Raw genomic sequence first — 15,683 nt, 5'->3', positions numbered from 1 at the left:
CATAGAGATTTATTAAATCAAGCACTGACTCTGCTTACCTCAAATAAAATGACCTCCTGTCTTGTGTCCATGGCTCTCAGGCCTTTTTACACATGCCCAGAGAAGAGATCACTTCTCCAAAGGAAACCTATTGAGTACTGAGGCCTTGACTACACTCTTAGAAAAAAAGGTGCTATCTAGAACCTAAAAGGGTTCTCTGGTGGGGGATTTGGGGATAGGATAACCCTTTTAAAACCCATTTTTGGTTCCAGGTTGAACCCTGTTATGTTCCATGTAGAACCCTTTCCCCAGAGGGTTCTACGTGGAACCCAAAATAGTTCTACCTGGAACCAAAAAAGGTTCTACCTAGAACCAAAAATGGTTATCCTATGGGGACAGCTAAAAGCCCCTTTTGGAACCCTTAGAACACCTTAGAAAAAAGGTCCTACACCTTAGAACCTGTATAGATCATAGGAAAAATACAATAAGTAATTTTGCCTGATTACTAGGCTTCTGACCTTACAGAAGAGCGTGGCTTGATTGGTGTAAATATTTCTTCATAATATGGTGGGCCCTTTCAATAAATGGCCAGGTAAATTACTTTTCACCATCAAGCATCGACTTGATCATGCATTACATAAACTATATACACATATATAAAACTTCTGACTGATACACAGTCCAGACGCAAATGCCGATCATCTCTGACATAATCCTTTTGAAAACACAAATCACAAACAATGTCAATATAAACCCAAGAAAAACAAATAATTATACATATACTGTATAAGTAATTTCATAGGAATCTTAATGTTAAACTCCTTAGACCATAGGAATACAGTTCACATACTAAGAAATAAATTAGATAGATCAAGTAAACAATTTTGAGAAATGACAAATATCAGCCTTACGGACAAGTAAGACAAGTCCGTGGGCCAATGAAGTCATTTAGCCTAGACAGTGTCTTTCAAGGAAAACACTTCCTTCCAGGAAAAGATGCAACCTTATTAATTACAGAGGTACTACTCCCACCTTGTATTGCATTATTTAACTACCTATCCAAGTAGCTAGCGAGTAGCGACACAGGGTTACTGTAAATTATTATTCTAAGAGAAAATGACTGGTTATCAACATGAGACTGGGTGGACGCTCAAAATGCTAATCTTTTTATTTTTTGTTAATTTAATCTAGATCCCACTATCAAATGCATAAGTGTCTTATTCAGTTTCCAGACAAGGCTGTGAGATCAGCAAGCTCTCATTTCTTCACTAACTTTCCAAAGTGGCAAAAATAAATAAATAAATATATAAAGAAACACATTAAAAAGCTCACGTGTGTGTGTGTGTGTGTGTGTGTGTGTGGTGTGTGTGTGTGTGTGTGTGTGTGTGTGTGTGTGTGTGTGTGTGTGTGTGTGTGCGTGTGCGTGTGTTGGATCCGCTGAAACTCAAGTCATGGAGAAAGGGGGATGGAGGAGAGAGAAGAGAGAGGAGAGTGCTCGGCCATAGTCTAGTCAGTGGCTGTATAATTATGACCAATATAGAGCATAATTAATCAACCCCTGCATCATTAGGAAACACGAGTCCGAACATGTCGTTAGAGTGCTTTTAGTCCCCCTACTGCCCTCTCCATACCCCGCAGTATCTATAATGCTTTACCATCTCACTACTACTGATCTCCTACTGGTCATTTACTGAAAATGAACTCATGCTAGGCGTGATTCTTCCGAAATATTGCCTAATTCGCCTTCATGACCGATTCCTGATTCATTTAATGAAAGCTTGAATGGGAAAGTTAGGATTTGAAAATGACTGTGAGGTTTGAGAGTGATAAGGTACTTCTTACGAAGTTAACGTAAGCCGTTTTACGACTTACTGAACTGCGTCACTCGGAGGCCGACGTGCGTTCAGATTCAAAACCATAAACACTTTGATGTTGAATTCTTTGATGTATCTTTTGATGTATCGGACATTGTAACTTGACCGTTAACGTTTGATGAATATAATGCAATACTCCACTATTCTACTTCAATATTACAGGTATCCCATTTATCGGGGCATGTTTGAATGAGTCCTGATGGATAATATATATGTACTGTCGCTGCTGTACGTACGGTAGGCCTATTTCCAGAAGAGCAAAGTTTGAGTCTATGACTTAAGACCGGAGTGTATCTATCAGTCAGTAAGTGGATACATTTGGCTGAGAGGTTGTGGTTTCGCTAGAGAGCCCTTTTAAGTCAGCCTACTCAAAAGTATTGGACTTGGGGTCAGGTTCAAATTAATTAAAGGGCTATAATTGAAAGTGCTCACTAATGACTGCAATCTTACCCACCCAATATTTAATATTTCATCATTAAACAGTAAAATGACCCGATATGATCCTAATACAGACCCATTTATGCAGCATTGATCAACGTGACCTTTTCATGCTGAGGGAGTGGAAGGAAATCAATCCAACACCTCCTCCCTTTTAGCCCAACACTCGCTCTTCCTCTCCTCTGCCTCTCCTCTACGTACTACAGCAGCTGCCATTGCTATGCATGTAGAAGCAACGTATAGCCTATATACACATATGCCAATCAAAGCCTTCCCTTGTAAAATCACAACTGACCCCAACGACAAGCAATCTCTGCATGGCTGCATATATCTAATGCTTTTGTTCGCCGCAATGTATTCCTCTCTGTGTTTGTTTGTTTTTGCCTCGCACCTCTTGCCCCCTTCCTCTCCGTCTCCTGCCAGACACATAGCCATGTTATTACCCAGAAGCCTCGACAGGTGACGAAAATGGCAAAGACTTCTCTGCCCATCACTCTGAGTCGAGAGCCCAGAGCGGGCCTAGGAGGAGCCATCATAATGGCTAATTCCCTCAGCTTGGCCCGGAGAGCACCGAGGAGAGGGAAGAAGAAGTGAAACGAGAAAAGTTAAATCGGTACAATGCTTAAACACATTTCGGAGTAGGATCTGTCTTGATTTGGCATACAGCTTGACACTCCCCATTTTCTGTCGGACTGCTAACTGCTGAAGTGCTTATCCGTTGTCAACTCACCATGAAACAAGTTCAATGTCTTTCTAAGGTTGCAAAGTTTGGCTGAGATTTTATAGCTGAGAGTCAAGACCCACACTGATTTGATTGCAATTTGGACATCACCTGCTTAGCAAAATGTTATTCAACTGAACAATATGGCATCTTCGATAGGATACCATACTGGGACATGTAGAACATCTTGGACGGGACATTTTGCACATGAAGGCTACAGTTGAATAATCCTGGAATTTCATCTGAAATTAAAAGCTGATACATGATATAGGCCTACCGCTAGATATTGTGCATGATTTTCTCTGTAATCGCAATTTATTAAAAAACAAGCACTGTAAACATGAATTTTATCCGCATTTAGATAATCTTACACATCATTTAATCTCTTAGATCTACATGTTTGGAAGCCTACTCATGAATCATAGTCTGTTAAAGCTGGACGGGTGATCCCAAGGCTTTAGTAGAAAGGGAAAGATTGATTTTATTCTTTATGAGTAGCCTGAGGAACGATATCTGTTAATCCACTAAGCACATCTTAATCAACTTCACTGTGTTATATTGCTGCCTGTGATCTGCGCCAAACAAAATAGAACATAATGGAAATAATCTTTGTAAAACCCTCTGCCCCAAGCAGATTCATTATTGTAATGTTTATAAGTCATAAATGTATCTTTTTAATTATGAATGCACAACCCCCTAAAATGAAATTGAAATGAAATGTCTGATTTACAGGCACTGTTTAATTAATGAACTCCATTGGTGTTGGTGCTGCAGATATCAAAAGCACACGGAGGGAGAGAGTGTACTAAGCCTGACTGCATGGTATTGCATTAGCTAAGTAAGTCTGGCACAGTTTCAGAAAAACAGGGCAATAAAATAAGTTTAAAAGATATGAAGCCCATACAATAATGTACTTCTAAAATTGATCATGTCAATTAGCCGATAGTTACACTTTATGAGCAACCTACTCTGAAACATAACGGTCGATTTGTCTTTTATGCTATTTGCAGTCAAGTAAGTGATCTTTCGACTGATAAGAACACTGTAATAGTTATAAGTCTACATCTTCACTACATCTTCACATTACCAAGATGTTGATGAATGGCTTACGCAGTACGCTTTCGATTGATAAAGTGATCTGTTTCTCGGCAATATCCGTTTCTGGTATTTTTACTCTGAACTAGTCTCTCAGCTGGATACTGTAGTTATACACACATTTTCAAGGTGAGCAACTTGATAGGGAGAAAGCAAAATGCCCGAAATGCCACATGGCTTATATGGCGCTCATGACAGCTCTCCAGAAATCAAGCGTGGCACTCTCATATGAGTGAAAATAATGGAATCCTATATGCCTTGGAGCATGTCAGCATCTGGAAGTAGCTGCAAATGCAAAGTGACACCTGGCCGTGGCAGAGGCGAGTGTTGAATTGGGAATCAAGGAACCACGAGGCCCTCCCTGCAACTGTCCCAAAACCAGAGCTGAGGGGTTTCTTGTATAATCAGACCTACCCAACCCCCAACGCATCTCCTGATCTATTTGTTTACCTGTCTATTCGAAGGAGCCCTGGTACTTAAGCATTATGATTATCTACTTAGTGTTGTCAGAGGGGATGACAGACAATGACAACTCTATCTGAGCCTGGAAAGTAAATTAATATCCTTATGTGATCTGTCAGCATGTCAAAAATACATTTGCGTACTTTTCAGCAAAACATTTACATACTTCTCAGGAAGACTCAGCAATATGTCATCATCATACACAGTGGGGGGCATTTCCTGATTACTGACATCAACAACAACGGAATGTGCCCTCTGCTCACATTAGAAAGAGCCAATGACAGTGTATGAGTCTAGGCAGATTTATGTTGTTGTTGTTTCTGTGAGCAGGAGGTCACCCCACTGTGTTTGATCATATCATATGACTGAGTCTACCTTTAAGATAAAAGGGCATGGTCAAGTGAGGGTAACAGAAGCCCCATGGGACTTCCTGGGCCTAAAGGGTAGAAACTGGGCCAGAAACTGATGTTAAGAAAATAGAAAACATGAACTGGAACCACTTACGACAGAGGATGTCCTTTTCTTTCTCTATCACCGGTTTCCTTCCACTCTAACACATGTTATAAAAAAACACCCAATTGCCCCCCCCCAGACAATTGCCCCACCCCTTTCCTCTTCACAGGACTTAACCATTATCCCCATCCCCACCTCCCCTCCCTTCCCATCCTAATCAAAGATACAGAGATGAAAAGGTTTTATTAATAAAAGTTCCCCCTTCAGGAAGATGGGAACTAAATGATTACTCAGAATGTGCACAATTTCACTCCCAGAACCCCCTCGCAGACTGGGCATCTGGGCTGGGCGGGGCCTGCAGGAACCTCAGACATCTGGAAGCTGTTTTACTCTGTGCCGATTAAGAAGAAGGTCCACGACGCACAGATACCACCCGCAGTCATTGTGTGTCTGTGTGGGGTTTTGCCTGCGGTACCGCCCTTCGCTCTTCACTATCATTTTCAAAATAGGTTTGACATGAATCAGATCTAGATAAGGGCACATGGTATGCAGCAGTCATTATAGATGCATACATATCTAGACACACACATGCATACCACATACTGTAAAACACAAATGTTCAGTCTGCCTTTATGTCACAATTGTAGTGTGTCTCTCTCCTCTATGTCTCTCTCCTGAGCCTTCAGTTTGTCTTTGGTTGCTGTGGCAATGGTATGTCACATTAGTCTGTGATTATCTGTATGATGGGCTACATTCTGTTTCCTCCAACTTGAGTAATTGCATTTTTTGTCTCCCTTTATTTAATCAAACACACAAACAATAAGCGGGAGGCGCTGACAGAAAGTCAATGCGATGTGGACAGGCGTAAAGTCCAAACGGGAGGCTCGACACGGCACCTTCTATGCTCCCGATGAAGAGGGCCGGCGCCGCCACCTGGCTTCATCACATGGCCGCCAGCAGGCTAAACAAAAAGCCTCAAAGCAATCGGCCAATGAAAGCTAAAGGGAAATCCTGCCCGTCACCACAGACAGCCGCCGCACCGCACCATTCTGGCTCTTTAACAAAGGACGGATGTCATCTAATAAACAAGGTTACTTCCATCTCAGCCACCCAAACACCGCAAACTATGGAGAGGGTCTGGCTTAGAGAGTGCTGGAGAGAATGGGTGTGTGAGGTGAGGGATGAGAGTTATGCACACTTTACTAGCATGAATAGCATCTTCACTGTGTCATTGAGAATTTTGCAACATCTATGGATTGCCTGTGAACGAATGCTTAGAAATTTTAAGACCGGCTGAACTGGCTAATCTTGCCTCGGTTTTCCTCCTCCATACGAGATTTGTCATGGAGGCGTGCTTTCATTTGGGTTTTACTTGTGTGTGTCTTCACACTTGGGAAGTGTTTGTATATTCACTTTTGCAAAACAGTTATAGTCACTCACCCATCTAGATAACTTGAAAATAGTCTAACAAGCTTTGCTAGGGCGTGTAAAATGGTCAGGGTGAGGTGTTTTCTCGTTTGTTTCTGGAAGTAGCAAGGAAGCTAGCCAACTTTAGCCAATTATATTCAGTACAATTAGTGTGCAACCTAAGTCGTTGTTGAATATCTATATGGGGCTAGTTAGGGACCATCAATAAATTACACAATGTCCTTGGGACAATAATGTTGCACGCCTTTTAGTTTTCTTTAATGCTTTCAATATTTTATATGAATTTTTACATTTTACAGGTGATCTGAGATTTTTAAATAGTTGACATTTTACATGGAGTAAATTATTGACGTGACCTATTAACTAGCCCGATAGAGATATCCAACATAGAACTAACGTTCAGTGTGCGTTCACAGAGAGAATTTACAAACACCTAAGTGTTAGTAGGCATTACTTGAAACCAAACCCAACCCTCAAATAGGCCGGCGTAGATGTCATCAATTCTCTAAATCTCCGACATGCTTGTTTTGAAAAATACTGACTATATGACCAAAGTTATCTTATTTATACTTTTTCGTCAATTTTGGGCCTAGAATATATGTATATGACTACTACCAATGCCACATAGGCCGTTTTCAATCAGAAAATTTGTTTTTTAAATTGTATTCTGGTAATATCTAGCTAACACAGAGAATATGCTAACTCAAGCTAATTGTTTCGATAGTTTGACAATAGAAAATGTAAAAGATGCCGCTTCAACTGAAGTGTATCACTTAAATTGTGTGAGAAGTTCAGAAATGGGAGGTTTTATGGAAATTCGAAGTTTAAGCGGGATCGAGACCTCATGCTGCCATCTGCTAACATATGCATGTCACTGGCCGTGTTGAAATGTCTGCTAATTCCCCCCCCCCCCATTTTTTAAATTCCATTTTATTTGTGCTCATTGATTTTGTGAGAGGATGGGGATAGCGAACCATCAGAGCTTCGGGAATAAAATGCTGCCACTGACCTGTGCATAGATAATTCACCATGAAAGACAATCAATAAATAACAAACACTCCCTAATCAGCCAAGGAGCTGACAGAATGACATTCCATTATCCCCATCTGGCCCAGTGCAGTCAGAACAACCAAACCTCAAAGGGCAAGGCTTCCCCTCTGCACACTGCCAAAGCCTGTCCTGCTGCCCTGATCTCACACACACACACACACACACACACACACACACACACACACACACACACACACACACACACACACACACACACACACACACACACACACACACACACACACACACACACACGCACACGCACACGCACACAAGCAAACACATACACACACTCATACACGCAGACACACACTTAAACACTCACACTCACATGTACAGGCACAGGCACAAACACATACATGCATGCCCACACGCAAACACACACACACACGCACATGCACACACACATGTGCACACACAAACACAGATGCGCACACTGATTAGGCATGCACTTGTTATAATGTTCAGGACCTCATGTGAAAGGAAGTGCCCAATGTTCCAACACACCTTTACACAACATCCAAGAACTCTCTTCAACCTCACACACAGACACATGTAGTAAGAGTTTGCATCACACACAGCATCATGATGTCATTCACAAAGCTAGGGTATGAGAACATCTCTGACATATACATGAGTAAAAAACGAATGCAGGCATACACCTTATCTCTTCAGTAACGGCAATCCATCACTTCACAACAATGACAGATAGGGGAAAACGGTCTGTACTTCCAGATGTAACCTGCACAGTGGTCTGACATTTACAGAAATCAATACCACAGGTCTTTTTCTCTGGAACAGAATTAATAACTCAAAATCAGAATGCATGAAAAAGCCATGTGATAAATTAATTACTTGCCTCAAAGCCTGATGGCGGAACCAAGATGGCGGAGCAGTAAGACGTGTTTGTTTTTGTCCCATGTAAATATTGTCTTTTTTTTGTATACATTTCATTATATTTCAATCTCTTTTTTCCATTTTCAAATTAAATATACCTTCCTGCAACCCACCCAATGTGGTACAGATCTGCTATTTTTTTTAGACCTTATAACTCGAACCTCTATCAGAGGTTAGCCAGCTAACTAGCTGCTAGCTTTTAGTCATTGTTAGCCACTGCTAGAGGTCTTTACCTTTAGCTCGGACTCCAGCCGCTTTAGCCCGGTATCCCAGATAATACCTGCCAGTCTGCACAGCACAATATCAGCCCTGAGCATATCGGACTGCTTTTTCTTCCACTACATCACCGGATTCCTGCCGCAAGCTCTGGACCTCTACACCTGATCTTCGCAGCTCGCTAGTTGCTACCGAGTGGCTATTGTGGCTAATGCCCTTGCCTAGAAGCATGCACCAGCTAGCCTCGAGCTAGCCCCGGCTAGCAAACAAAGTACACCAACTACAATACCTCTCTTGTCAATTGGCCTGACCCTTTGTCGACACGGAGCCCCGCCGATCCATCACGACTGGTCTGCTGGTCTGCTGACGTAATTCGGCCTCTGTGTCGTGGATGTTGTTGTTGATCCATCTGCTAGCCCCGGACTGCTAGCTTCCTGAACACCGTGTCTCCCACTCGCCTTGCGTAGTATTCGACTAACGAACGGCTTTCTGTTTCATCTTTGCTGCTCATTGGACCATATGATCACTCGGCTACACAGCTGATGCCTACTGGACTGTTCATTTAACACGGTACTTCATTTTGTTTATCTGTCGGCCACAGCCTCGAACTCAGGCCCTGTGTGCAGCTAACTGACCCTCTCTGCCCATTCATCGCCATTTACCCGTTGTTGTTGTCCTAGCTGTTAACCCGTTGTTGTTTCACCCATTGTTCACCCCTTGTCCCACCCCCCACACATGCAGAGACCGCACCTAGCTTAACTGGCGCCTCCAGAGTTGCAACCTATCTCATCGTCACTCAATGAATAGGTTTACCCCCACTGTACTCGCACCCTACCATACCCTTGTCTGTACACTATGCCCTGAATCTATTCTACCACGCCCAGAAATCTGCTCCTTTTATTCTCTGTTCCCAAAGCACTAGGTGACCAGTCTTTATAGTCTTTAGCTGGACCCTCATCCTGCTCTTCCTCTGTTCCTCCGGTGATGTAGAGGTTAACCCAGGCCCTGTGTGTCCCCAGGCGCTCTCATTTGTTGACTTCTGCAACCAAAAAAGCCTTGGGTTCATGCATGTCAACATCAAAAGCCTCTTCCCTAAGTTTGTTTTATTCACTGCTTTAGCACACTTCGCCAACCCTGATGTCCTAGCCGTGTCTGAATCCTGGCTTAGGAAGGCCACCAAATATTCTGACATTTCCATACCCAATTGCAACATTTTCCTCTCAAGACAGAACTGCTAAAGGGGGCGGAATTGCAATCTACTGTAGAGATAGCCTGCGGAGTTCTGTCATACTATCCAGGTCTATGCCCAAACAGTTCGAGCTTCTACTTTTAAAATTCCATCTCTCCAGAAATAAGTCCCTCGCTACAGACCCCCCTCAGCTCCCAGCTGTGCCCTGGACACCATATGTGAATTGCTTGCCCCCCACCTATTGTCAAAGTTCGTACTGCTAGGTGTCCTAAATTGCGATATGCTTAGCACCCCGGCCATCCTGCAATCCAAGCTAGATGCCCTCAATCTCACACAAGTTATCATGCCTGGTTGTTCTTTAAAAATGCTTTCCTCACCATCTTAAATAAGCATGCCCCTTTCAAAAAATGTAGAACTGATATAGCCCTTGGTTCACTATAAACTTGACTGCCCTTGACCAGCACAAAAACACCCTGTGGCATATTGAACTAGCTTCGACTAATCCCCGCAATATGCAACTTTTCAGGGAAGTCAGTAACCAATACACACAGTCAGTTAGGAAAGCAAAGGCTAGCTTTTTCAAACTGAAATTTGCATCCTGCAGCACTAATTCCAAAAAGTTTTGGGGTCACTGTAAAGTCCATGGAGAATAAGAGTACCTCATCCCAGCTGCCCACTTCACTGAGACTAGGAAACACTGTCACCACTGAAAATCCACGATAATCGAGAATTTCATTAAGCATTTCTCTACGGCTGGCCATGCTTTCCACCAGGCTACCCCAACTCCGGCCAACAGCTATGCACCCCCCACAGCAACTGGCCCAAGCACCCCCCGCTTCTCCTTCACCCAAATACAGACAGCTGATGTTCTGAAAGAGCTGCAAAATCTGGATCACCATTGATGGGCTAGAAAATCTGTACCCTCTCTTCCTAAAATTATCCGCCGTCATTGTTGCAACCCCTATTTCTAGTCTATTCAACCTCTTTCGTATCGTCTGAGATTCCTAAAGATTGAAAAGTGGCCGCGGTCATCCCCCTCTTCAAAGGCGGAGACACTCTTGACCCAAACTGTTACAGACCTATATCCATCCTGCCCTGCCTTTCTAAAGTCTTTGAAATCCAAGTTAATAAACAGATCACCGACCATTTCGAATCCCACCGTACCTTCTCCGCTATGCAATCTGGTTTCCGAGCTGGTTACGGGTGCACCTCAGCCACACTCAAGGTCCTAAACGATATCATAACCGCCATTGATAAAAGAGAGTACTGTGCAGCCGTCTTCATCGACCTGGCCAAGGCTTTCAACTCTGTCAATCACCGTATTCTTATCGGCAGACTCAACAGCCTTGGTTTCTCTAATGACTGCCTCACCTGGTTCACTAACTACTTCTCAGACAGAGTTCAGTGTGTCAAATCGGAGGACCTGTTGTCCGGACCTCTGGCAGTCTCTATGGGGGTGCCACAGGGGTCAATTCTCGGGCCGACTATTTTCTCTGTATCTATCAATGATGTCGCTCTTGCTGCGGGTGATTCTTTGATCCACCTCTACGCAGACGACACCATTCTGTATACATCTGGCAATTCTTTGGACACTGTGTTACCAAACCTCCAAACGAGCTTCAATGCCATACAACACTCCTTCCGTGCCCTCCAAATGCTCTTGAATGCTAGTAAAACGAAATGCATGCTCTTCAACCAATAGCTGCCCGCACCCGCCCACCCGACTAGCATCACTACTCTGAACAGCTCTGACTTAGAATATGTAGACAACTATAAATACCTAGGTGTTTGGCTAGACTATACACTCTCCTTCCAGACTCATATTAAGCATCTCCAATCCAAAATTAAATCTAGAATTGGCTTCCTATTTCGCAACAAAGCATCCTTCACTCATGCTACCAAATATACTCTCGTAAAACTGACCATCCTACCGAGCCTCGACTTCGGCGATGTCATTTACAAAATAGCCTCCAACACTCTACTCAGAAAATTGGATGCAGTCTATCACAGTGCCATCCGTTTTGTCACCAAAGCCCTATATACTACCCACCACTGCGACCTGTATGCTCTCGATGGCTGGTCCTCGCTACATATTCGGCGCCAAACCCACTGGCTCCAGGTCATCTATAAGTCTTTGCTAGGTAAAGCTCCGCCTTATCTCAGCTCACTGGTCACCATAGCAACACCCACCCGTAGCACGTGCTCCAGCAGGTATATTTCACTGGTCATCCCCAAAGCCAATTCCTCCTTTGGCCGCCTTCCCTTACAGTTCTCTGCTGCCAGTGACTGGAACGAATTGCAAAAATCACTGAAGTTGGAGACTTATATCTCCCTCACTAACTTTAAGTGTCAGCTATCAGAGTGGCTTACTGATCACTGCAGCTGTACACAGCCCATCTGTAAATAGCCCATCCCATACCTCATCCCCATATTTGTTTTGTTTTTCTGCTCTTTTGCACAACAGTATTTCTACTTGCACATCCTCATCTGCACATATATCACTCCAGTGTAAATTGCTAAATTGTAATTACTTCGCCACTATTGGCCTATTTATTGCCTTACCTCCTTACTTCATTTGCACACACTGTATACAGATGTTTCTATTGTGTTATTGACTGTACATTTGTTTATCCCATGTGTAACTCTGTGTTCTTTTTGTGGCACTGCTTTGCTTTATCTTGGCCAGGTCGCAGTTGTAAATGAGAACTTGTTCTGAACTGGCCTACCTTGTTAAATAAAGGTGAAATAAAAATAAATAAATAAATGTAGTATTTTGTACATGGATGAGGGTTCAATGATTGACACTAGGCCTACATAACATCTATGCAATACAGGCACCTGATTTCTTTTATCTGCTCAAAATAATTCCACTTTGACCTTTGACCTTTAACACTGGGGGTTGAATGGGTGAGTGCATATGCAATATGTCTGTGTGCAGGTTTGTGTAAACACAAATGACACATAACAGTCCCACGGCCATAATCTATTGTGCCTGGAACATCGGAGAACAGACAGCAATGGCTGGGTCGGCTGCCAAGGAAACGCTTTTGGACCATAACAATCAGTGTCTCCTCCTGTCTGTCCAACTCCAGGGGGGAAGAGGAGGTGGGAGTAGATGGGAGGTAAGGGATACTCTGGGCTGGGCAGGCATAGGTGGGGCCTCCAGTGTACCCTGCAGACTAATGTGTGTGTGTGTGTGTGTGTGTGTGTGTGTGTGTGTGTGTGTGTGTGTGTGTGTGTGTGTGCGTGCGTGCGTGCGTGCGTGCGTGCGTGCGTGCGTGCGTGTGTGTGTGTGTGTGCGCGTGCATGTGTGTGCGTAAAAGGGACAAGCGGCGAAGCTCTCCACGTCTAAGAAGTTTACAGTGCACCCCTACCATGAGGTATAAAATAAAGGCAATTGATGCACAGACGGTCAGATGTGTGCGATGGGATCTGACGAGCTGACACGCCTGCTGGAGGGCTCCATTTAACCACTCTGCTCGAGTTTTTGTTCCCCTCCTTAACAATTTGAAAGCATATGATACACCAGTAACAATTAGCATTATGGTTTTTGGATAGGGGGAGTATAGGAAAACCCAAATCGCCTTTAGGGCAGTGTGTTTTTTTCTGTAACTGGATAAATCCGGACACAATTTAGGATACCGCTTATTCATGAGTAAGAGGATGAAAGGAAACATAATCACCTTTCTACAATGTGTGTGTGTGTGCGTGCGTGCGTGCGTGCGTGCGTGTGTGTGTGTGTGTGTGTGTGTGTGTGTGTGTGCGTGCGTGTGTGTGTGTGTGTGTGTGCGTTTGTGCGCGGGCACCTGCGTGTGTAATTATTACAGGGGCAGAGTTGTTAATACTCAGCAGCGGCTCCTATTCACCCTCATCATTCACGCTCTTGTACGTGACTCCCACTCAGAGTATTTATAAAGTGCTGATATTGTGTCCGCAATAGAAAATTAGTACGGTATTGTGTTCGCTTCTCAGCGCCAAATCATTAAGGAGGCGCCTTTTTATTTAAAAATAGGATGGGGGAAACGAGCCGCCATGACTCATGCCTCCGTCGCATGCTCCGTTGTAGAAATGAAACATTCTTAATTAATGTAACGGACCTAATGTAGCGGTTCTTCCTGTTGCGCTGCGACTTGAATGTCTCTGTAACATGAGGAGGACCAGTGAACTAACCCAAGATGTGTTGGAGGGGGAACCAACACACAAGCACACACCACCGATAGGACTTGGACACTTTCCGCTCCTCGATGACAACATCGCCAGCCCGGGCCGCATCAGCTCGCCGTTTAATGAGAGAGCGGCATGGAAACAGACTATTTGATATCAGTCGTGAGGCCGTGGCTACAATGCTAATTATTTAAACATGGCGTTGCAAATAAACAATCACACCGCACAGCAAAACCAACGTCGTCCAAGAAAAACACTGCACTGACGCAACATACTTAGACAGTGACACACGATATCCCATAACTGCCCAAACGATGCCAGGATGATTATTGCGAGAGCACATTCGGTTATTCAAATAGCTCAATAGTTAATCTTCTAAGTGAGACTCTCTTTCTACTGAGCTTCACCCACTCTCTCTGCTTGTCACACGCGCTCTCTCTCGGAGCACTCAGGGCCAAAATGAATTTCAGTCATGGATCATGGCAAATAATGAAATAATCCCAAAATGACACTGTGAAAATGCTGGATGAGAGAGAGGGAGCTGGGTTGTTCAGCAACGTGTTGTATTCTCCCGTCAATCTCAGATCTCCAGGAGTCACACATTATCAGGGAGAACTCTTTCGGTATATATTTGTTTGAGATGTAACTCACTGGTGACTGGGGTGAAATTAGCCGTGCGGCAAAAGTTATCGGTTGTTCCGGTTTATGCCCCCATGAAATTGACATGAGACGACCCTCGCACTCCCCCACCACTCATTTTTACTGGAGGAAGATGGCTAAAGGGGGGAACATGAAAGCGCAAACAAGAAGGCAACGGCCACTCACTGACTTAACCTCTGTCATCGGAGTGCTCCGCTGTCACCCAGGAATCAAATAAAGATGAATGACCCCTATCCCAAGAGCTGGGGGTTCGCCTCATTGGTCCCAATTTCATCAGCCCGAGTAACCGTTCATATAGAAAGATTAATAGAGCGTCCGACCACGCCGCGGTGCTGGATAGGGAACAGAGACGCATACAAATAGGTTCCAGCCAACGAGTGAGGGGGTATTATTACGGCGTCATGCGACAGGAAGAATAGGTGGAAGCACACCTCAGAGGCAGCCTCCACTTTGAAGACGTAATTGATAAAGTTCCACACTGACACATTCATTTGCCGAGCCATTATTTTAGCTGTGTTACAGGTTTGTTACAGAAAACTGTCTTTTGTAGATGTCTCTTTTATCCTTCAGTGACAGTATGCGTGGTATTTTGTCCTTCATCACTGAATCATATGGCATTTTGTATGAAGTTCTAGATGCTTATACGTTTGCACAGATGTAGGGGATGGTCCTGACACAGGGCCACCATTCATGTAGGGAATTCTCCTCATATGGGGCACCATTTATGTAATCGATTGACCTAAAACCATTTTTTGCCAGTTCAAAATAGGCGAATAGGTGGGAAATGGTCCTCGAATTAAAACAATACAGTAATGTCTGCATGAAAAAAACATCTTCACAAATATCCATTTTGAAAAAAGGAAGAGCTCCATACATGTATTGGATAATGCCGGGCCATTTGTTTCACTGGGGAAATCATTATCAAAGCAGACCACACTAATCTCTATATTGTTAATGATAAATACCCTATTATTTTCCATTGCCAGTATGCTACTGTATTCCCTTTGAACGTGCTGACAAGCTTATGTTTGCATTGTTACACAATACCCTTCTATGG

Source organism: Salmo salar, chromosome 02 (genome assembly GCF_965601325.2).
Source record: "Salmo salar chromosome 02, fSalSal1, whole genome shotgun sequence".
Taxonomy (NCBI): domain Eukaryota; kingdom Metazoa; phylum Chordata; class Actinopteri; order Salmoniformes; family Salmonidae; genus Salmo; species Salmo salar.
The sequence above is the reverse complement of the archived record's forward strand: the minus strand, read 5'-3'. Positions refer to the sequence as shown.